The 24,705-nt window shown below is 43.8% G+C and overlaps 1 protein-coding gene and 2 long non-coding RNA genes across 7 annotated transcripts in view; 1 reads left to right on the plus strand and 2 right to left on the minus strand.

The window, feature by feature from the left end:
• usp6nl (USP6 N-terminal like) overlaps window positions 1–24,705 on the minus strand; it is a 955,431-nt gene that overhangs the window by 489,205 nt on the left and 441,521 nt on the right. The gene's annotated exons all lie outside the window — the stretch shown is intronic.
• Window positions 1–24,705, plus strand: part of LOC138748778 (uncharacterized) — a 404,609-nt gene that overhangs the window by 146,443 nt on the left and 233,461 nt on the right. The gene's annotated exons all lie outside the window — the stretch shown is intronic.
• On the minus strand, window positions 12,604–19,662 carry LOC138748240 (uncharacterized). 2 transcript variants are annotated; one of them, XR_011347897.1, is made up of 3 exons: window positions 19,313–19,662; window positions 16,001–16,151; window positions 12,604–15,042 (listed from the first exon to the last, which is right to left on the minus strand). It is a non-coding gene; the product is annotated as an uncharacterized lncRNA (long non-coding RNA). The 2 variants fall into 2 exon arrangements; XR_011347896.1 differs by lacking the exon at window positions 19,313–19,662 and having other exon boundaries at window positions 16,001–17,533.

The following is a 24,705-nucleotide window of genomic DNA, read 5'->3' on the forward strand; positions in this document are numbered from 1 at the left end:
GGCATTGGTCCCGGTAGATCTTCATTCAATAACGATGGGAAAAGCTATGCTCCAGAACTTACTAATCAAGAACCTGTCAACTCCTGCTTTAAACCTACCCAATGACTTGGCCTCCAGAGCCGCCCATGGCAACAAATTCCATAGATTCACCGCCCTATGGCTGAAGAAACTTCTCCTCATCTCTGTTCTAAAGAGATGACCTTTAATTCTAAGGTTGTGGCCCCGGTCCCAGATTCTCCCAAATTGACCATAGTGGCTGCACTTCAAGAGCACTGTTTGGGAATTGTCATAGATACGAGACGTGCCATGTAAATGTAAACTTTTCTTCTCAGTTCACAGAGGAACATGGAACATAGAAATCTGCAGCATAGCACAGGCCCTTCAGCTCACGGTGCTGTGCCTACTTAATACCCCACTCTAACACCTGCCTAGAATTTCCTGATTGTGTAACCCTCCATTGTTCTCAGTTCCATGCACCTATACAATAGGATCTTTTAAGAACCCACCCATATTCACCTATAACCTCTTACTTGTAGCCTTAACTCATCCTCCCTGCTCCTTGCTCTCCTCCCCCCTTTGAGTCAGGTGCCTGCCTGCTTTTTGTTCATACGTTGACAAAGGATTCTGGCCTGAAATGTCGGTTATCCTTTACTTCCTATGGATGCTGAGTGGCTTGCTGAGTTTCTCCAGCACTTTTGAGCATTGCACTTCAATCACAGCATCCGCAGACTTGTTTGTGTGTAGGATGTGCTGTGTGCCTGCGTTTCTGCACAAGGGTCCAGAGAAACACAGTTTCGTCAGGTTGTATATGTACAATCAGATGAATGACAGCAATGGAGTCGGGACACATTGTGCACCAATATTGTGCATTCCTGAATGGAAGAGAAGCATTGATTGAATAAATCGTTGTCTCGCCCTATTGTTTCATTATCTGTCTCCCAGGCCACCTGAGTTGCATAAGACTTTCTGGAAAATGCACTCAATTGAAACGAGTTGCACTGAGTGATCCTTGGCCTCTCTCTCCCCGTGAAGCCTCATTGGTGCTCTGTCCTCCTTCCACTGCCCGATGCTCCATTCTCTGACAGTGCTGGGCCATGCTGAGCCACGAAGGAAGGCAACAGAAATCCTTGTCATGACCAAGTGCGGTGTTTGCCTTCATCTTTTTGTTGAAAAGTATGGGGTGCCCCGTTTGCAACATGAGGGAGTTTTATTTTTAGTTTTGACAGAGCCGTGATTCATTACTCAGAGCAGCTGCCTTCACATGTGAATGAAGCAGGATCGAGAAAAGGGAGTCAAGAACTGTAAGACAGTGGAGCACAGAGGTGTGGATGCGCAAACTGCCGCAGAACCAGGTCTGCACAATTTGATCCTCTCCTGTCTGGCCTCTGTGCTTTTAGGTGAAAACCAAACTGGCAGAAGTCTTTCTCCCCACGGTTGGGGTTGAGGCCATTAGAAAGTCAAATTCCAATTTCTTGTTTGCTTTGATAGACAGTTACACCAGAGCCCTATCTTGTCTCGGAGAGAGATGCTGCTCCCCCTCACTGTTCCGGGATGTAGCTTTGCAAATGAGGAAGTCTCTGGTTCTGAATCAGGGAATCCATGGGCGAGAATGGTTGCAGCTGGAGAGAGAGCTGAAAGATGCGGGGTAGGGAGGGGATTGAGTGTGACGCAAGGTGAGGTACAGGTTTTATTGTGACACAGGATGGGGAGAGGAATGAGCATGAACATGGGCTGAGGTGAGGAGTGAGTGTGATACAAGGTGGAGACAGTGTTCTGTGTGTGTGATACACTGTGGGGTCCGAGTGTGACAGAATGGGGAAGGGTGCGGGAGGACACAGGGTGAGCGTGATGGAGTAGGGTAGTGTGTGAGTGTGACCCAGCAGGTGTACGGGGCTGAGAGTGAAGGAGGGAGTGGAGCAGTAACCTGAGAGGTGAACGAAGATCAAGTTAGGGAGGGGTATGGTTTACTGAGGTGGAATCTCCAAAGAGCATAAATTGAAGAATTTGTAGATTGCAAAACTTTCATATGTATTGAAGTTCCTCTGAACCACTGATGACATATGACGGATGGACCCTTTTTCTAACCATTGAAATTTCCTTCACCCCCAATAATTTCATCACTTATTTTTATTTTATTCTCCGTCCATAAGGGTTATTGTTCTGACATTTAACTTCCTCAAGATTAAGCCTGCAGAAGACTTTTGACACTTTATGAAGTAGGTTTTGTCCAGAGTTCCCAGGCTCTTGCTCTGGTGAGACAAGATATGTACTCTCCCCTCCCTGGTCATTCCCATCAAAGGGCAGTGAGTGAGGTCACAAGATGCAACCAAGAATCTTGCCCATTCCTGTTGACACTGGTTGGGTAAGGGGTCCTGGGTTGGAAGGAGCCCGAAGAAGCCATCAGGGTCTCATTTTTCACATGCCATGTGTGTTTTAGCTACTGAGAGTCATTGTTCTTGTTAGAAAATATCAAACTGTGCCAGTGAATGACTGTCATAGCTTTGATTATGAAATGAAAAAATGGCAGCACTGCCGGAGACCCTTGGAGTGTAGGGAGCAGAGACTGCCCAGTCCGACTGCTGTCAGCTCTATACAGGCTTCAAACGGCGTGCTAATGGAGCCAACTGTGGTTTTATTTAAAAATTCTGCGGCCTTGGTGTCCGTGCCCAAGATGGTGGAGCCTCTGATCATCAGTGGCCATGAGGGGTTGCAGACTCTGGGGATACAGAGGAACTGGCACAGGACACCAGGAAACAGGGAGGCCACCCCTATTTGAGAAGGAGAAGCAGAGGAACAGGGACCAGCATGGAGCTCTGTGGCTGAAGAACACACGGGCCATTGGCGACCTGAGGCGAGGAACGTGTGCAGGCTGCTGGCGGCTGCGGTCGAGAGGTTCACACCAGGCGGCGAACTGCTGGTGACTGGCTCGAGACTGGCTGAAGGGGCACCAGGATGAGAGGGGGAGCCGAGCTTCGGATTTTGGACCTCAGGATGCTGACCGTTTGGACTGGACTCTGCTTGGCCATGGGGACAGTGCTGGAGGTGAATCCACAGACACTTGGTGACACTCTTTTGCTTCCCTTTCTCTGACTATAAGAGGCGCTTCAGGCAGTTTCTGCCAATGGCAAATCTGCCTGCCTTAGAGCAGATGAAAGCAAAATTCGTGTCACATTGCACTGTTTTTATTACATGGGAATAAAGGAATCTTGATTAGTCCAACAAAATGAATTGCCAACTCTCAGTTTCCCACAGAGAGCTTTCCCTGAGTGTTGCTTTTGACATCATACTTGAAGAAAGATATCAGAGGATTGAGATCAGGAATCTTGCAATTAACCACAAAAATATAACTTGAGTGCCGAACTGCTTCAAAGTTTCATGAGGGGTTGGAATGTCACCGCAATGGAGAGAGAAAGTTGTATTTTCTCTCTCATTTTTCTGGTTACTCTGCCCTTCATAGGAGCTGATGCACTTAAATGATGGCAAAATGTTCTCAGATGGGCTTGGAGGTTGAGATGTCAATCAGGTCAGCCACGAGCCCTTTGAATGTGCAGAGCAAACTCCAAGGTCCTGTTGAGTGGCCCACACTTGCTCTTCATTCGTGTGTTGACCTTGGAGAAGGCAGACAACGCAGGTTCATTTGTGTTCCCGGTGAATTTGGAGGATGTCTTTCCCCGAGACATTCTCTGAGGCTCTTCTCCATCACCCGTCCACACTTCCCAGCAAGCAGTCACATTTTGGATAATGAGAACAGGGCTCTTTTGATGTTACGGAGCCCTCTGACTTTATTTCAGGTCCCATCGCACCATAGCTGGAAGAAAACAGAAGGGGTAAATTTCCTCAGTTCAGGTCGCGTATTTGTTCTGGGATTAGATCGCAGACCTAATGAATCTAAATTGGAGCAGTGCTTCTACACAGCTAGCTACAGTAATGACTATATTAAGAAATAAGATAGATGGCGAGATTGGCTATTGTCTGTCACAGCCAGCACGAGTTCAGGTGTGTACTAAAATAATTCCCAAATGAAGTTCGCAACAGAAATAATGTATGATCATAGGGGAGCCCTGTGCACAAGGTCAGTCATGTTATTAACGTACAGGGTGATGTAAAGCTTTGATTGTGATTGAGTGGAGTCTAATGCACTTTTCCGCTGGAAATTCCACAAGGGAGGAACATTTTTTCTTGTGTTACCCATTTTTAGTTGTGAAGCAGCAGTTCTATTTTTGTCAAGGGTGGCTTGTTGAGTTTGGAGATGTTCACGTGCTCACTGTGAGCTGCGGTTTCACTGTTCAGTATCAGTGTAGGCTTCTCTCCCAGACTCTTCATATTTTCAGCCAAATGATTTGTTTGGGGTCTTGGAGTTGCCGTTTCCTCCCTTCTTCACTCCTACCACTCTCAGAACGGCCTGGCATGTAGAAAGGTACTATTTGACAGGAAAAAGCCATAAAATCGTCAGATACAGGAGCAGAAGTAGGCCATTCAGCCCATCAAGTCTGCTCTGCCCTTCCAGCATGAGATGATGCATTCTCCCACTCAGCCCTCTTCCCTGCCTTCTCCCCGTAATCTCTGTTTTAAATGGGCCACCTTCAATCCTGAAGGTGTCCCCTACCATGGGGAACAACTTTGCAACATCTACTCCGCCCCCAGGACTTTCAACATTCTATATATTTCTATGTGACCCTCCCCATCCTCATTCTTCTGAACCATAAGGAATACAGTCCAAGAGTCCTTAAAATCAGTGAGCCTCACTGGTCTAAAGGGTCTTGGTTTGAGCCATGTGTTAGATGATGTGCATCTCAGGCAGTAGGGGGTTGACTTGGGTTTCCCGAGGATGTCCTGGTGTTGGTGGGCAAAAACCACCCTTAGTGTCACCCATACAGTGACTCCAGCTGTTGAGTGAATGTCATGCACCCATTGCTCAGTAGCAGATCGAGGGAAAGATAGCCAGATTTCCCCATGAATCACTGTTCAATTGGCTGCACTGTCACGTCACAAAGTCGTGGGTTGAATCTGAGCTCACAAGTGGACTGACATTCAAGGCTGCACGTTAAGAGGGCTGATTTTCTGCTGGGTGAGAAAACTATTTGCTCTCTCTAGTTTGCATAAAAGATTCCATTTACAAAAAGAATTGTGGAGCTATCAGTACCTAAAAATTTGAGCATCACAGCAATACAACCTTGACGAAGGCCCCAGGCTGGAAGCATTATTTACCCTTCACTGGATGCTGCGTGGCTTGTTGAGTTTCTCCGGCACGTTGGTGCATTGCACCTGACCCAGCATTTGCAGACATTATAGTTTAACGTGTTTGTTCCTAAACTGAACTAAAACAGTTACAGACCCTTCCGGCCCACAAGCCCTTGCCGCCCAAATACACTCATGTGACCAATTCACCCACTAACCCTGTATGTCTTTGAAATGTGGGAGGAATGCTTGATAACCAGTGATGTACAAGGCAGTGTAGGAACTGGCTGAAAGCAAGACAAAAACACTGGGCACAAATTTTTTCAGAAGATTTGCTTCCTGAAAAAAATGGGGATTATGATAGGCAACTTCAAGCTGAACACAAAGATAATTTCAGATTTGCTGAATCACGTAGGAAGTTGGAGAAACATTAAATTAACTTTTATTGAATTTAGCATGTTTAATCGCATAATGTCGCTGAAACATTGAGTTAGTTCAACTCACCTAAAAATGTTTTGCCACTGATTTTCGTTTCTATTCAGTGTCTGATGCCTCTCGTGTCAGTGACCAACAATGGTCGACCTGCATTGATGGATACTAGTTATCCTGATACCGCTTCTCCATGGTCGCAATCTCCTGGTGAAACCTTTCACTGTGTCCATCACTGACGGCACCAAGATCAGCAGGGAAGACGTCCAAGTGCGAAGGCTGAAAATGAGTTTTCAATGACATGTTGTACTTCATGGTTTTGTCTGCTTGAAGCACCTTAAAAGTATGACAGGCAATCGCAAAAATAGGTTTTATCTAAAAAAATCCAGATGTGATTGGAAATTTTTAAGGCAATTTTTGTGATCAGTAGCCCAAAATTCATGAAATACACCCAAAAGTGTTCAGGAAGCAAAATCTTTGTTGTCCAGTGTAACCTGGTTGTTGAGTTGTAAATATTGGCCAGGGCTAACTCACCTGCCCTTTTTTAGCAGGGTGTTAAGGGATTTAATTCATGCAGCTCAGAGAGCGGATTGTACATGGAGGTGAGGGGGTTGGAGGGTTATTGGCGGTGAGCGGGAGATTTGAGCTAGTGGAGTTGTTCTAGCGAACCGGTGCGGACACGAAAGGCCAACATGGCCTGTTTCCGCTCCGTAAATAGTTATATGGTTATATGGAACCCCTGGCATCACAGGAGAAATCCACCAGCTCCCACAGTGCAGCACTTCTAAAGACTGTTATTTATTCCTTTATCTCTCTATTTATTGTGAGAGTTGTTTATTTTGGTTCATATGTAAATGTATTATTTATATTCTTTTTATACTCTCTTTTAATACTCCATTGAAACAAGGACAGTGAATTCCAGCGCACGCAACGGTTGCCAAGAATGTCTATAAAGATAGATGAGAATGCAAGGATTCCGCACCTGCAAGCTATTTCACATGATACATTTTGGACTAGACATTTGTCTGCAAGCTGAGTAACTTTAACCACTCTGGCACAATACCCTATTGCAGTTGAAAGCCGGAAACTGCTGATGCTCGGCCCTCTCATCTCCCCTCTGACCCCTCCTACCATCCACTGACATCTGACCTCCCCTTCCTTCCACCTCCTTCCCCCTGATCTTCCCTACCTGCCACCTCCACCCTCTGACCTCCCGAAACTTCCACCTCCCCCTCTGACATTTTCAACCCTCTATTCCCCCCCCCCACTTTAGCCCACCCACCCCCTTCATTCAGTACTATCTGCATGCACTATGACTTCTCAGTCTTGTTCCCCTGTGCCCTTCCACCCATATCCACCTATGACCTCTTGCCTGTGGCTCTATGCTCCTCCCCCTGCCCCTTCCATTCCCCCACCAATTTATTCAGGCACTTGCTCACACCTCGAGGAAGAGCTCAGGCCCAAAACATTGGTTATGTAGCTATCTTTGCTACATAAAGAGTGCTGTGTGACCTGCTGAATTTTTACAGCACTTTTCTGCAAACTACACTCATAGCGTCAGCAAACGAAATGCTGGAGGAGCTCCATGGGTCAAGGACCATCCCCGAGGGAAATGGATAGCCAGCATTTCGGGTTGAAAACCTGCTTCATGTCTGTCCTGCATGAGTCTTGAAGCAAGGTTTTAACCCGAAATGCTTGTCAGGCTATTTCACTCCATGGATGCAGCCAATTTCATTCGATGAGCTAGTGGGGGATCTCAAAAAGTCAGGAAGTGTCCATAGGTAGATGTGATTGAAGGGGTGGAGGGGAGGTTGGGGAGGTTCTGAGGTGGTGCACACCTTTCGACATTGACACAACGCTTCTTTTTAAATGAAACTTAGACATATAGCAGGGCAACAGGCCCTTTCAGCCCATGAGCCCAATTACACCCAATGATACAGTATCCAGCATCTTAGATGCCGGATAAGTGTATTTTCTGGTTGCTTGCGATTGTGCGCCGCATGGATTGGCGAACTAACTGCGAGGAGGCACCAATTTTAAACTTCCGTATTTTTTTACTATTTATTTTCGGCAATTTATTTTTCTAGTTGCTTGAATTGCAGAAAATCGGGTTTTATTGTGCTTGCCTCACACCTAGTAGAGTGAAACCTCGATTTAACGCGAATTCAGATATAACGCGGTCAGCCTGCGCCATCCGCCCAACACCTGAAGCGCACTGTCTGGCCCTTAACTGCCGATACCCATTGTTTGTCAAAGCTGAGAGCCGGGCTGGTCCGCAGCAGCTAGTGTAGGCGGCTGTCACAGCACAGCGGGCTGTTGTCCAGGTGCCGCACGGCCAGGCTGCGAGCCGGCGGCAGTCTGCTCTCTTCCAGCGTGGCCAGCGCGTGGCCAGCTCTCTCAGCTTGTACAGCTGCCAAAGATTCTGCTCCTGCAGGGAGCTGATGCCCAGATAATGCAGCCAGTTGGACAGGAATTCAGCCGAAATGGAGCTGAGGCAGGTTGAACGTTGCCGAAAGTGCCCAGTTCCACACTGTGGATGATTCTCTAGCTGTATATGTAAATAAACCTAATTTAATACGATCCCGCTTTTTCGCAGTGACATTTTATGGACTCAAATGATCCCATTAGAATTGGGTTTCACTGTACCTTGAGTCAGAACATGCTGGAAGTGTCAATTACCAGAGGAGATGCATTTAAAGTGGGAGAGGGCATTTTTCACACCAAGACTGGCAGGTGCCTGGAATAGATTGACAGCATAGAACACCACAGCACAGAAAATAGCCCTTCGGCCCTTCTAGTCTGTGGTGACTTATTACTCTGCCAGGTCCCATTGACTTGCACCCATTCCATATCCCTCCTTACCCCTCCTGTCCAAATTTTTCTTAAATGAAAGAATTGGGCCCGCATTCACCACTCCAGTTGGAAGCTCGTTTCACACTCCCACCTCATGTGAAGAAATTTCCCCCTCATGTTCCCCCTAAACTTCTCCCCTTTCACTCTGGTTTTCATCTCACCCAACCATGGTGGAAAAAGCCTACTTGCATTTACTCTATCTCCACCCATCATAATTTTGTATTACCTCTAACAAATCTCCCAGAGATTTGATACAGATACAGCAATAATGTTTAAGAAGAAAATCAAGATAGAGATCTAAATATGCATGGAATTATAGAGATATGGATCATATGCAAGCAGCAGAGTTTCTAGCACAGACACATGGGCTGAAGGGCCTGGCCTTGTGCTGTTCTCTGTTCAATATTCTGTGCTCTGACCTGTGTAGCCACATCTGTGGAAAGATAAACAGAATTAAGGTTTGAAGTCAAAGACCCTTCATTTTCAGGTTGAATTGTTGACTGTATTGTTCTCTCCATGGACACTGCTTGACCTGATGAGTATTTCCTGTGATTTCTATTTTTAGATTTCTATCATCTGCAGATTTTGATTTTCTCTTTTAATTTGTCACGTTGGGCTCTTTTGGGAAGTGTCAGATTTTTTTCAGAAGTGAATGTCATTTCAAGTAATTAATTTCCACAGAACCGTAGAACACTGCGGAACAATCCCTTCTGGATTGTGCCAAACTAATTATTCTGCCCAGTCCCACTGACCTGCACACGGACCACAGCCCTCCGTACCCCTCCCATCAGTGTAACTGCCCAAATTTTTCTTACATGCTAAAATTGAGCCCACATTCACTGGCAGCTCAACCCCATGCACCCACCACTCTCTGTGGTCATCCAAAGTTCTCTCTTCTGAGGTGGGAGCAAGTCGCTAGTATTGGGGTGGGGATGGGGGGGGGGGGGTGGAAATTCTCCCTCTGTTGTATGTGCTGAGATGTCCAGTACCAAGTCAGTGAGACCCTCTTTTGAAATTCAGTCATTTCAACTTGAGACAATTTAGAAGGCATTTTAAATGTGATATGAAGCATTTTGGTAGTTGATAGAGAACAGGCTTGAGAGAGTTAATGCAGACGCAGGTATAATTAAATAAAGATAAAACCCATCACTACTGAAAGTGTTTGTAAAGAGTCTAGTGTTTATGTTGCCTGGGGATAATGACATTTCAACGGCAGATGACTCGTGCTATTTTAAAACCCTGTTCCAAGATAAGTTTGAAGGGTTCTGCCTGATGTATTTCGAGGCAGAAGGGGGGCTTTTGTCTTATCTTGCTTGTTGTGCTTTGCTGTGGGGAATGTAATGCCATTACAAGCCTGCTTGAAATGTTTGTACAATATCACTGGGCCTCTGAGAAGTGGAATCAGCCATTTTATCCCCGTACAGCTGTTAATCCACAAGGTCATGGTTTTTTTAAATCAAATAGTCAGTACAGAATGGACCAGCAGTGGATATATGGTTAAAAATGAAGAGAGCAGAATTCCCGATGAGATTCAGAAAGACCTCAAAGCAACTCTTAATTTTCTGTAGAGGAGCACCAAGACTGCAGATGGCTGCATCTTGAGCAGACAATGAACTGCTGGAGGATCTCAGTGCGACAGGTCACATCCATGGGTCGAAATGGTCAGTCAATGTTTCGGGTAAGGACAACAGTTGGAGTAGCAGTTAATGCAATGCCTCTACAGCGCCAGCAATCGGGACTGAACCAGGCTTCGAGTCCCGCGCTATCTGTAAGGAGTTTGTACTTACTTCTCATGTGTGCGTGGGTTTTCCCCTGAGGCTCCGGTTTCCTTCCACCATTGGAAACATACTAGGGTTTGCAAATTGGATGGCATGGACTCATGGGCTGAAATGGCCTGTTATCATGTTGCATGTCTACATTTAAATTTAAATATATCCAGATGAAGAAAAAAAGTTGGGGAAGGGGCCCATAGACCATAAGACCACAAGTTTAGTTCAGGCACCTGTCTACATTTTGCTCATACCATGATGAAGGGTTCAAGCCTGAAACGTTGATTATGTATCTTTGTTCCATAAAGTACATTGTTTGACCAGCTGAGTTTCTCCTGCGTTGTGTTTTTAATTCAGTAATGGTGTCTGCAGACTTTCATGTATTACTCCACAAGACAATAAGATATAGGAATAGAAATTAGCCATTCACCCATCGAGTCTGCCCCACCATTTAATCATGAACTGATCCATTTCCCCATTAGCCCCACTGCCTGGCCTTTTCCCCATAACTTTTGATGCCCTGGCTAATCAAGAACCTACCAATCTCTGCCTTAAATATACTCAATGACCTAGCCTCCACAACCACCTCTGGCAACAAATTCCATAGATTCACTACCCTATGGCTAAAGAAATTCCTTTCCATCTCTGTTCTAAGAGAGAGGATGAGGGAGAGGCCATAAGGCATTAGGAAGGGAAGGGGAGAAAAGTGAGAGAGATTTAAAAATATTAAGTACAGGAGCAGGCGAAGAAAGAAAAATCAATATTTGTGCGGTTAGGTTTAAGTCTATCCAGGAGGAAGATAGGGTGTTGTTCCTCAAGTTTACGCTTGGCTTCACCCTGAGAATGGATGAAGCTGATGAATGACATGTCTGTGTATGAATGATGGGGGAAGTTGAAATGGTTAGCCTCAGGAAGCTCAGGTTTAGACCCACAAATGGAGCGCAGGGGCTCAGTGAAGTTGGAATTTTCTATAATTGTAAACAATCTGGAAACACTCAGCTGGGCAGGCAGCATCTCTGGAAAGAGCAACAGAGTTAATGTTTCAGGTCCGAGACCCTTCGTCAGAATCATTTTCATTCCTTTAGTGGTTGCTAAAGGATTGTCATTTCAACCTCTTATTGACCTTACATGGCTATCTCATTCTGTAATGGCTTATTTCCCGGGATTCCCCCATCATCAAAGAAACTCTGGAAGACAACCTGGTTGAGAGCAGTGATATTATGTGAAAGAAAAGATCGTTTTCCTTGGTGAGATATCAGTGGCAAAGAGTTCACAGTCCTAAAAGTCGAACTTGGCCATTCAGGATAAAAATTGAGAAATGCTTTTCGACTCCAGAGTTGGAAGAACTTGGTGATTTCGTTGGTGTTCCCCTGAACGCTATGTTGCTAACAAAGCTAAGTTGGGGCTGTTGGGACAGGCTCTGAAATACATAGAAGTCCATGGTAAAATATCATTAGGGCCCAGAGTTCAGATTCAGATTTACTGTTAGAGTACATAGGTGACATGGAATTAGGTGACATCACATCACCCGGAGGAAACCCATGCAGATATAGGAAGAATGGATAAAATCTTCACAGACAGTACTAGATTCTAACCAGTCTGCTGGCACTAGGGTTGCCTTTTTCTTTGGATTGGCTTCGCGGACGAAGATTTATGGAGGGGGTAAATGTCCACGTCAGCTGCAGGCTCGTTTGTGGCTGACAAGTCCGATGCGGGACAAGCAGACACGGTTGCAGCGGTTGCAGGGGAAAATTGGTTGGTTGGGGTTGGGTGTTGGGTTTTTCCTCCTTTGTCTTTTGTCAGTGAGGTGGGCTCTGCGGTCTTCTTCAAAGGAGGTTGCTGCCCGCCGAACTGTGAGGCACCAAGATGCACGGTTTGAGGCGATATCAGCCCACTGGCGGTGGTCAATGTGGCAGGCACCAAGATATTTCTTTAGGCAGTCCTTGTACCTTTTCTTTGGTGCACCTCTGTCACGGTGGCCAGTGGAGAGCTCGCCATATAACACGATCTTGGGAAGGCGATGGTCCTCCATTCTGGAGACGTGACCCACCCAGTGCAGCTGGATCTTCAGCAGCGTGGACTCGATGCTGTCGACCTCTGCCATCTCGAGTACTTCGACGTTAGGGTTGCCTAACAGCTATGCTAACCCTGCCATCAAAGTGCGGTATGGTAGCTGCAAAGCATCAGATCAGAGGTCAGTACGGAGGATGAGTGAAACTTCAGAGAAGATCACTGGGGTCTCCTTTCCCTCTATTGACAATATCTACAGGGAGTGGTACATAAAGAGGGCTCAGAGAATCACTGAGGACCCTGTTACGAGCCCAGAGGGCCCCAAAACCCAGCAGCAATAGAAATTTGCCAAAACAATGGTTACTTAAACAAAAGTTGCTTTTAATTTTCTTTAAACATTATAGTTAGATCAAAATTTAACATATTACTCTTAACTTAACCCCCTTATAATTCTAAGTGCATGTGTATGTAATGTATATATGTTCAGGAAAGTTTTTCGTTTCATAGTCCAATCATTCACTTCTCCAAGTTCATCGATATCAGGCAATTCCTATACTGTGCACAGAATTTAACATTTATAAACCTTCGCCAGGCTCTGGTGCTTAAAGATAAATGGTTACTGCTCAGGAAGGTTCTTGTTAGTTTCAGAGAGATATTTGTTGCACATTGGACACACGCAAAGTGATTTCCTCCAATCCGTCACTTCAGTATCTTGCTGAAGAAACTTGCCCCATCATGGGTTTTCCAAACGACAACCTCTTCTTCCAAGTCACCACAGAGTTTCTCTTGTTTCCCTTATTTCAGGAGAAACACTCTCGCCAGCCATTTCCTCTTGTAAGGACCACAAGGATTTTGAACAGGCTGAACTCAGAACTCACAACCCATCTTCAAAATGGGGTCTTTCAACAAGCCTGCCAGCTTTCCCAATAGTTGAAAGATCTTATCAGTACTTCTGAGTCTGGAAATTATTGCCCAAACAATAGATCAGCATTCTTCATTGCTTCCTCAAAAGCATCCTGCTTCAGCAAAGCTCTTGCACTTTAAATGAGGTGTCTTTTGTGAGTTTATCCTTTGCTTGTGAAGTGACCTACACTAAACCCCCACAATCTATCTCTTTTAAAGACATATTTATCCATAACCATACTAATATAACCCGTAACAACCCTTACCATCCAGCATGCAGTAACTTTGAGACACTAGGTTGAGGAACATAAAAACCAGGGACTGCCATTCTGGGAAACAGTTTCTTCCCATGGACAATGAGACTGTTGAACAATCCAAGAAACACACAAATTATGTTTTATATATATCTATTTTGGATTGCTATGTATATATGTAGGGTGCACTGTGTGTCTGTGCTATGATCCTGTTTCACCAGGTTGTATATGTAAAATCAGATGAGAGTGAACTTGAACTAATACTGAAGGCAGTGAAGGACCAATCATATTGCTATAAAAAGATCAACCTGGGTCAGATTTCTTTCTCAGAAGGAAGTTGCTGGAAGAGGTGGATTTTTACAACAATTTTGTCATTGTTGACTCTGTCCTTCTAGTCAACAATATTTAATTACCTAAATTTAATTCCCCTTCAAATTTTCAAGTACGGCCTCCAAATTTACTTGTTCAGCATCACTACACTTTACAATATTTATTCACTGTAGACAACATTGATCAATTGTGAGAATCATTTTCTTCTGGTCATCTCCTGCTTAATACGTGAGGGGCAATGGTTGAATATAAACTTCCAGGGCCATTTCTATCATAGTTTTTGTTCTCTCATGAGGTAGGGGTGTCAATGACAAGACCAGAATTCATTTCTAAATGAAGGGCCCTGGCCCTTTACTTCCTGTGAATACTGCGTGACCTGCTGAGTTTCTCCAGCACGTTTGTGTGCTGCACTTGACCCCGGCATCTGCAGATTTTCTTGTTCAACACCAGAATACAGTAAAAGCCCTATTGACTTCACATCTTGTTTTATATTTCATCCTCAATAAATGTCACTGAAATGACTTATTTGGTTGTTATTGTTGTTTGTGGAAATGTGTGCTAATTGGCTTCCTTGACTTTTAGCTTAGAACACTGACCCACACCCAGAAAATATTTAGTTTACATTTATTTTGTCACTTTGTAACTTGGTTCCGTGAGAAGGGTTCCTTCACCAGCAATCCAACAGGTCACCTCTAACATTCATATCGCTGTATAAAGTTGAATACCAAGAGTGTAATGACAGTGTAGATTTGCAATTTGAAAACAATCCTTCCATGGCAGTCAAATGTTTTGGGAGGTTCGAAAGTTGTGAGCGTTATATAGTTGCAAGGTTTTTAGTTACTATTTCCTACGTCTCCTGTAAGTTCAACAGAAAGCAGGTGTAAAAATACTGAGGTCAAATGTGATTCTTTGGCTTGGCTTCGCGGACGAAGATTTATGGAGGGGGTAAAAGTCCACGTCAGCTGCAGGCTCATTTGTGGCTGATAAGTCCGATGCGGGACAGGCAGACACGGTTGCAGGGGAAAATTGGTTGGTTGGGGTTGGGTGTTGGGTTTTTCCTCCTTTGCCTTTTGTCAGTGAGGTGGGCTCTGCGGTCTTCTTCAAAGGAGGTTGCTGCCCGCCAAACTGTGAGGCGCCAAGATGCACGGTTTGAGGCGATATCAGCCCACTGGCGGTGGTCAATGGGGCAGGCACCAAGAGATTTCTTTAGGCAGTCCTTGTACCTTTTCTTTGGTGCACCTCTGTCACGGTGGCCAGTGGAGAGCTCGCCATATAACACGATCTTGGGAAGGCGATGGTCCTCCATTCTACGTCTCCTGTAAGTTCAACAGAAAGCAGGTGTGAAAATACTGAGGTCAAATGTGATTACAAAGGAATGATCTGGTTGCCTTTACATTGCACTACAATATTCCTGCTCCTATCCGCAAACAGCAGAAGGGGATGTAATCCTTGTGCTGGTGTAGATGAGAGGCATCTCAAGCACAGTGATAGGAAAGAAACAAATCAAATGACAAAATATAAAAATAATAATAATTATGGAAAGGAAGGAAGGAAAGAGAAAGAAAGAATGAATGAAAACTAAAATTAGAAAAGTAATAAATAAACATGAAACAAATGAAATGTATTTTTTAAATGGCTATGACAATATTTGATAGGACTACATCAATCAATGATTTTAAAGTGGGGCTGGTGATGTGTTTCAGAGGAAATAAAATCAGTGAATCATGAAAATAGTTTATTTAAAAAGCAGAAAATGTAAAAGTTCAGATTGCGCAAATTGGGATTGTACTCGCTGGAGTTTAGAAGATTGAGAGGGGATCTCATAGAGACCTATAAAATTCTGGCAGGACTGGTCAGAATGGATGCAGATGGGATGTTTCCAAGGATGGGAAAATCCAGAACCCGGGGCCATGGTTTGAGGATAATAGGCAAACCATTTAGGTCCGAGATGAGGAGGAATTTCTTGACCCAGAGGGTGGTGAATCTGTGGAATTCATTGCCACAGAGGGCAGTAGAGGCAGGTTCATTAAATATATTTAAGAGGGAATTAGATTTATTTCTTCAGTATAAGGGTATTAAAGGTTACGGAGAGAAGGCGGGGACGGGGTACTGAACTTTAAGATCAGCCATGATCTCGTTGAATGGCGGAGCAGGCTCGAAGGGTCGAATGACCTCCTCCTGCTCCTATCTTCTATGTTTCTATGTTTCAGAAGTTTCTCACTTTAAAAGCAGGGTAAGCTCACACAAAAGCACAGAGAGTGAAAAGCTACTTACTATGTGTACAAGCTTTAGTTCATAAAATCACACTTGAGTCACACCCACTGTGACAGGCAGCAAAGTTGATTGACGGGGAGCAGCCCACTCTTCTCCACTCTGCAGCGACCTCAGGGTAACTAATCTGCCATTTAAGGTCTGCTCCGATTCACTCACCACCGACAAAAAAAAAGGAATGGTCATCCCAGATCCTTTGTCATTCCATCTCCAGGCACACAATTAAATCCATACACATCATAAACATAGAATAAATCAAGGAGATCTCTCATTATCAGATACAAGGTCAGGGGAAAGAAGATTGAGTGAGACACCAAGTAATTTAGAACCATTTCATGTTCATGACATCTCCTCAATGTGAACACATTTCACGTTGTTACAAGCATTTGTCATCAATACATCAATACAGCTGCGATAATATACTATTTATTATTCTGCTCTGAGTGCATTATATCCTATTCATTCTTCCTTCTGCAGGATCTAATCAATCCTTGTTTAACGTGTTTAAAGAATTATCCCTCCTGCAATGAAGCGAGGTTGCTCTGTTTAATCTTGCTGTTGGTTGGATGCTGGCTGCCCCAAACACTGTTTATACTTTTCCCTCATTACCAAAGAGGCTTTGCTTCCCTCTTCGTGTCCAGCTATTTAATATTGCCTTTTCTTGAAGGTTCTCCAGGGCTCCTGTGTCATTTCAAATGCTGAGAGTCTTCGTCGAGCATGACTGAACCTTATTAAGTTGTTCTCTGGACTCCTAACTCATTACTTTCAAACCTGAACCTGCCCCTCAAGTTGCAAGTTGATGGAGAGGCTCAATTTACAAACCAAATGAACACTATGAATATTGCTACCTTGCCTGTTGCCTCCGGCTTTGGAGCAGTCATAGTTTTCTCCAAGATGGCTTTCAAAATACATAGCACAGAAGGAGGCCACAGACCACTTTCTAAAAGAGCTTTGGAGGATAAAATCCTACATCTTGAATCCCAGAATACAGCCTTGTAGTCTAAGGCTGATTGGTTTTAGATACGGTATCCATCTCGCTCTTGGTATTTCTCCAATGTTTTCCTCATTTCCCACTCTTTCTCGTCCCGTACCAGGAACTGATCAACCCACGGCCATGATAAGCTGCAGAGAGCGAATGCAGCATCCCATCCAGACCACAAATCTCTTTGCTCTTCTCCCGTCCGGATGTCACATACGTGACATCATACACCACCAGATACAGGGACAGTTTCTTCCCCACCGTTATCAGATCCTGAAAGAACCTCATACTTGTAGAATATTACTGCCTTTACTCTTTTCTAACTGATATCTCTCTCTCTATAACTCAGCCATCTTTACGGCATTATTTAACTGCTGCCCCTTGTATGGGTTGACAATCTGGACTCCTCACACAACATTCTTTCTCGCTTTACTTGAGTTTGAATTTGAACAGTTGACTTAACCTATGGCTAAAGTGTGGATTTAAACCATGTTTGGTTTACCCAGTAAATTTACTCTGATCAATGATGGATTCAGGCCACGGATTTAAAATCTAAAGCAGACTGAAATGTCAGGATCAGCTTCGATTGTTGTGATTTGAACTCACTATTCATAATTGTGAAGGAAATTCAAGCAACCAGTGTCTTCTGGATATATCCATGAAAGAACAGAATTTACAGCACTGAAGGGAATTACTGGGAGAATACAGTAGTGTTAAAACAATGAGGCATGTATGGTTAGCCCAGCAGTTAGCACAACACTGGTTCAAACCCGGCACTGTCTGTAAAGAGTTTGTACATTCTCCCTTTAGCGCTGTAAATTCTGTTCTTTCATGGATATGTCCAGAAGACACTGGTTGCTTGAATTTCCTTCACAATTATGAACAGTGAGTTCAAATCACAACAATCGAAACTGATCCTGACATTCCAGTCTGCTTTAGATTTCCTCCACCATCCAAAGCGTACGGGGTTGTAATTGGGCGGCCCACGCTCATGGGCCAAAAGGGCCTGTTACTGTGCTATGTGTCTAAATTTTTTAAAATTTAATTTCAATACCAGGGCACAACAAATAGTCAATGAGCTGCGTTTTGTGCTACAATCATCAAGTAGTTCAATATGTAAGTTACTGGCCCAGTCATTCAGAGGTCTGGGTTAGACACGAGTTCAAATCCCACCTGCATCCCTATGAAATTAAATTCAGTTAATGATCCTGAATTAGCACAGTTAGATGATTGTAATAATGTCACAAATTGGGTTGACTTGAGGGAAGGTAGTCTGCCATCCTGACCAGTAAGTCTTTGGAATGTGGGAGGAAACCGGAGCACCCAGAGGAAACCCATGCAGACACAGAGAGATTCGAACTGGGTCGCTGGCGCTGTAATCGGGTTGTCTAACAGCTAACACTGCCACATAGCTGACTCTAAAGTTTTCTTTGATTTCAGATTTTCAGATTCAGATAGCAGATTTATTGTCAGAGTACATACATGATGCCACACACAAACCTGAGATTCTTTTTTCTGCCAGCCAGGCATAATGACCTCTTACTGGTAGTGCAAACAAAAACTCAACATACACATGTCAACAAACAAAGAAATGTAAACAAACTGACTGTGCAATACTGAGAGAGAAAAAATCAGTAATGTACAAAAGAGTCCTTAAATGAGTTCCCAATTGAGTTTGTTTTTGAGGAGTCTGATGGTGGAGGGGTAGCGGCTGTTCCTGAACCTGGTGGTGTGAGTCTCTTTTTTTAATTTTTTTATTTTTCACACCATGAACCATACTGACCAAAATATATACAGATATCTTTCTCTTGAATATATACAGTGTCATTTTCTCCCCTTTCCCCCCTCCCTCACCCCCCCTTCCCATTTATTCAAAGTTCAATCTATATGATACATTAAACCCGTTAAACAACGTCATCACTTAATAAAAGTAAACAAGAAAATTTTGTCTTTTATTTTTACATACTGAGTCAGTTCATTTCATTGTCTTCTCCGGTCATTTTAGGTGGTGGAGGTCCGTGGTAGGATTTCTCTATTGTGTTTCATGTTTGAGTCTTGTGGCCCCGAAAATTCTTTCCTTATGGTAGCAGTGAGAACAGAGTGTGTGCTGGGTGATGTGAATCCTTGATGATCGCTGCTGCTCTCTGACGGCAGCGTTCAAGTCAAGACAAGTCTGTTGTCATCTAAATGCACAAATACAACCAGACGAACCAGCGTTCTCTGGTCCTCAGTGCAAAAATATGCAGACACACCACCATACATAACACACATACAGACAGATAATACATGCAGAACTAGTATTATATCTATAAAAATAAATAGATATTGTTACCTACAAATGAGAGTCTTGGAGGGTCAGTGTGAGTAGTTCCTTTGATCGTTCATCATTCTCTCTGCCTGTATGGAAGAAGCTGTTCCTCCGGCTGGTGGAGCTGGCTCTGATCCTCCTGTGTCTCTTCCATGTAGATGTTCTCAATGGTAGCAAGGGTTTTATCTGTGATGTCCTGGGCTGTGCCTACTACCTTTTGGAGGGCTTTACGCTCAAGGGGAGTTTTGAATTGGGAGAACAAATCATGCGGTTCAAAGAATGCACAATAAAAGGCAAACTGACAGTGAGGGGCAAGTCCTGGGAAACAGACATTTTTAATTGCAATGCTCATCAAAATTCAAGCGGTCACATTGTTTCTAAAGGAATGTGTCCTTGCAGTGCTGGAGATTACTGGCCTCCATTCTATCCTTTCACTGGTTATGCACTGATAAGGAAGTTGGATTCTGTTGGACGAGTAATTTAAAGTGAAGATTATGAGTTCAAATGTCACAAAAGCCGTCTGAATAGAGTGCTGCAATGGTATAAAAATAAGAAGCTGTTGTAGGATCTCAGTGGATCAAGTCTCATCTGCAGGATGAGGGGAGAGGATGAGAAATTATTGATGTTAAGAAGGTGGAACATAGAGCATAGAACAGTAGTACAGTACAGGCCCTTCAGCCCTCGATGTGATGGCCCATATATTCCTTAAAAAAAGTACTAAACCCTTCCTACTTCGTAACCCTCTATTTTTATTCCATCTACATGCCTGACTAAGAGTCTCTGAAATGCCCCTAATGTTTCAGCCTCCACCAGGCAAGGTATTCCAGGCACTCACAACTCTCTGCTTAAAAAAACCTACCCCTGATGTCTCCCTAAACTTCCCTCCCTTCACTTTGTACACATGTCCTCTGGCATTTTCTGTTCCTGTCCTAGAGAAAAGACATTGGCTGTCCATCTTACCTAGGCTTCTCATAATCTTTTAGACCTCTATCAAGTCTCCTCTCATCCTTCTTTGCTCCAAAGAGAAAAGTCCCAGCTCTGGCATCCTTGCCTCATAAAACTTAGTTTCCAATCCAAGCAACATCCTGGTAAATCTCCTGCATCCTCTCCATCGCTTCCACATCCTTCCTGTAATGAACACAATACTCTAAGATATAGAGTTAACGTCTTGACTTTTGAACTTAGTGAAGCCCAAGATCCCACAGGCCTTCTTAACTATCCTATCAACCTTGAGGTTATGTACAGATTTGGACCCCAAGGACCCTCTCTTCATCCACACTCTTAAGTAACCAATCATTTATCTTTACTCAGCCTTCTGATTTGATCTTCCAAGATGCGTCACCTCATTTGTCTGGATTGAGGGTCAATACCCTGCATTAGGACAAATGTAATACATAAAAGTTCTGGGGAAACTCAGTAGCATGTCACACATCATTCCTTGTGGCAAAAATACATAACTGACATTTCAGGCCTGAGCCCTTAATCAAATATAAGAAAAAAGCATGTAGGCATCTGAATGAAATGGTGGGGAGAGGGACAGGGGGAGAAGCACAGGCCCAGGCAAGAGGTAATAGCTGGTATGGGTGGGAGTGCAAAAGAGAAAAAAAGCTGAGGTTTTGGTGGGAGGGGTGTAGCTCTCTGAATGGAGAGAGAAGAGGTGGAGAGCTGGAAGAAAATGTCAGCCTCACTGTTTTACAAAAGTGACCACAGGACCTCAAAGGTTCACAAGAATGAAACAATTCACATATTAGGAAAGTTTGATGGCTCTTTTCAGACTGTACCCTTGGTGTTCAGAAGAATGGGGGGGGTGCTGGGGCTTCATGGAAACATTTTTAATGTTGAAAGGCATGGAAAGAGTAGATGTGGCAAAGATGTTTGGTAAATGAGTCAAGGACAAAAGGGCACAACTTCAGGATTGAGGGCGGCCATTTAAAACAAAGCTGCAGAGAAATTTCTTTGGCCAGAGAGTGGTGAATCTCAGGAATTTGCTATCATGGGAGATTCTGGAGGCCATCATTGGGTGTATTTAAGGCAGAGATTAATAGGTATCTGAATAGTCAGGGTATCAAAGATCACATGGAGAAGGCAGGGGAATGGGCCTGAGTGGGAGAATGGGTCATCCTATGATCAAATGATGGAGAAGACTCGATGGGCCAAATGGCCTACGTGCTCCTATATCTTATGGTCTGAATTAGGAAGCAAATATGGCGTAGGTGTCAAAGCATTTGTCGGTGCATGGAAAGTCAATACAGTATTGCAAGAAGTGAAAAGCTAGACACTGACAACTTTTAAAATTTGCTAGCGGCAACTAATTAAGAAAATGCAGTGGCAATCTGCAGCACTGAGAAAGTGCTGGTTACAGGAGATTTAAACGCATGAAAGAAGTGGAGAATACAACAGTGCTGGGAGGAAGAGTTAGTGAAAAATGGAACAGAATGGCAGCTCACACAAAGATAAGCTGCAGAGGCTGTCAAGGGTGTTCAAAAATATGACGCTTTCGCCTCGTCTTGGAGCAGGTGCAACTGGTTCTTGTAGAGACAATGTTCTCGCACTCAGGGATCATGTCGTAAATGTACAGGTGCTGTATTTAAGGAAGCAGAAGAAACTGATATATTGCTGGATAAGTGACTCTTGTGCATTTTCAGATATTCAAATTACAGATTTATTGTCAGAGGACATACACAGCATCACATACAACCCTGAGATTCTCTTACCTGTGGGCGAGGCAGAATTACCACTTATTGGTAGTGCAAAAAAAACCTGTACTCAGTGTACACGTGTAAACAAATGAAGAAATATAAACAAACTGACTGTGCAATAGAGAATTTTTAAAAAAATCAATAAGTGAACAAGTAAGAGACATTAAATGAGTCCCTAATTGAGTTTGATGTTGAGGAGTCTGATGGTGGAGGGGTAGCAGCTGTTCCTAAACCTGGGGGTGAGAATCTTGTGACACCTGGACCTCTTTCCTGATGGCAGCAGCGAGAACAGAGCGTGTGCTGGATGGTGTGGGTCCTTGATGATTGCCCCTGCACCCCAATGGCAGCGTTTCCTGAAGTTGTTCTTGATGGTGGGGAGGATTTGGCCTGTGACATTCTGGGCGGTGTCCATATCTTTTGCAGGGCTTTCTGCTACGTTCCTCTGAAGCTGCAGCAAACAGGAATGTTACTGCATTTGTACATTGTATTCATGTGTACGACAATAAATGCTCAACTCATCATCATGTCATCTCTGAGATCTGTCACGTACTTACCGATAGGCAACCTTGCAGAAAGACTGCAGAAGTGCAGAAATTGGAAGAATCCCTCAATCCACATCAATGTTACAAGTTTGACATGAGAAACCATAATGCGGGAGAAATAGTCAGTGGCATGGAATGATTCATGATTGCAAACCCATGCATTAAGGGATAGCTTTGTCTTTCTCTTTCATTCTTTTTATTGATCATATTATAGGTAAACAATAAATGAGGGGAATCGGAGTACATGATCAAGGAGGGGGAAAATATATATATTGCATTACAGCACATTTAACGAATACGTTCTCATCTCAAACTGAAATCTTCAAAAAAAGAAAAAAATATATATAAATCCCACCTAATCTAAGAAACAAACAAAAAAAAAAGACTGGGCAGCCTATCTTGAAAGAAAAAAGGAAAGAAATAAAATTAAATATAGTCCAGAAAGGAAAATAATTCTACTAAGTCATGTGGAAATAATTTATAAAAGGTCAAATTTAGCAGAAATATCAAATATACGACTCATAACTTTCTCTAAACTTAAACATGACATAATTTGAGAGACTCATTGAGTCAAAGTCGGTGGATTAGAATGTTTCCATGTAAATAAGATCGCTCTTCTAGCCAACAATATAGAAAAGGCAACAACCCGATGTGTGGAAGTGAGAGCTTGTCCCACTTCTGGAACTATAATTCCAAAAACAAGCAGTCAATGGGTTAGGTTGCAATTTGATCTCCAGTAGAGCTGACAAAGTCTAAAAAATATCTGTCCAGTACCTCTCCAACAGAGGGCATGACCAAAAACATACAAGCTAGAGAAGCCACTTCTGATTTACATCTATCACAAATAGGATTAACGTTAGAAAAAATGCAGACTAGTTTGTCCCACCAATGTGATCCCTGCACACGGGAACTTTCCCCATCAGAGGGAGACTTGAAGTAACATTAAATCCAGATAGAGCACACTTATGAAGTGGTAACACCACTTGCAGAAGCGAGAAACAGCATAATTTTGTGAAAGTATAAATAAATGATAAAGCATGAAAGAACAAATGGATGATCAGGATGTAGAAATGAATATCAATGAAGGAGCACTGGTGGTTCTGATTTTGAGTAAGGTCATATCAGGAAATGCAGCATTTTTCTACAGTAACTGTACCCCACTGTGATGCAGCTGGCCAGGACGCTCTCAATAGAGCTCCTGTAGAAGGTTGACAAGATGGTGGCCAGTAGTCCGACTGAAAACACCGTGGCACTACTCTCATTACTTACTCTAGGCTTTTATTTTTAGACGTACAGCCCGATAACAGGCCCTTCTGGTTTACCAACCTGCGCTGCCCAAAACCCCAATGAACCTTCAACCCCTTTATAAATTTACAGCACGGTCACAGGCCATTTCAGCCCACGAGCCAGTGCTGCCCAATTTACACCCAATTAACCTACACCCCTGGTACATTTCAAAAGGTGGGAGGAAACCAGAGCCCCTGGGGAAAACCCATGCAGACATGGGGAGAATGTACAAACTCCTCACAGGCAGCAGAGGATTCAAACCCCAGATCCAATCGCTGGTGCTGTAAAGGCATTGTGCTAACTGCTACCCTAACTGAGCTGCCCTTGTTTTGAAGGGTGGGAGGGAACTGGAGCACCCAGAGGAAACCCACGCAGACATGGAGAGAACGTACAAACTCCTTACAGATAGCACCAGATCCGAACCCTGGCCATTGGCGCTGCAACAGTTTTGCACTAACCATGCCACCCAAAGACACTCAATGTGGCCAGACTATGTACTGAGGGTACGAGGGTAAAGAAAACACACAGGGAGTTCAGAGAAACACCAACACTGCAGATGCTGTATGAGCAGGAGGAGTTCAGCAGGTACAGCAGTTTCCGTGGGTAGAAATGGTCAGTTGGTAGTTTGGGTCAGGACCTACTGAGCTCGGCTAGCATCTCATTGTTTGTACGTTGTGCGCCTGATGGGCCCATACCTGCAGAGCAACTAATATCAGGCAAGAGTTGACTTGGGAATTAAAGACCAATTGGTTTTATACCCCCATGGATAAAGTGAAATTAAGCAATAAGAAGATATGTTTAAACATGCTCTTACTTGCATTTCTGGCTGAGAGCCACATAGACATATCAAGCCTTTTTCCAAATCAGTACATTCTAATCCTCAGACTGCCATT

The sequence above is a fragment of the Narcine bancroftii genome, chromosome 13, assembly GCF_036971445.1.
Source record: "Narcine bancroftii isolate sNarBan1 chromosome 13, sNarBan1.hap1, whole genome shotgun sequence".
Classification (NCBI taxonomy): Eukaryota; Metazoa; Chordata; class Chondrichthyes; order Torpediniformes; family Narcinidae; genus Narcine; species Narcine bancroftii.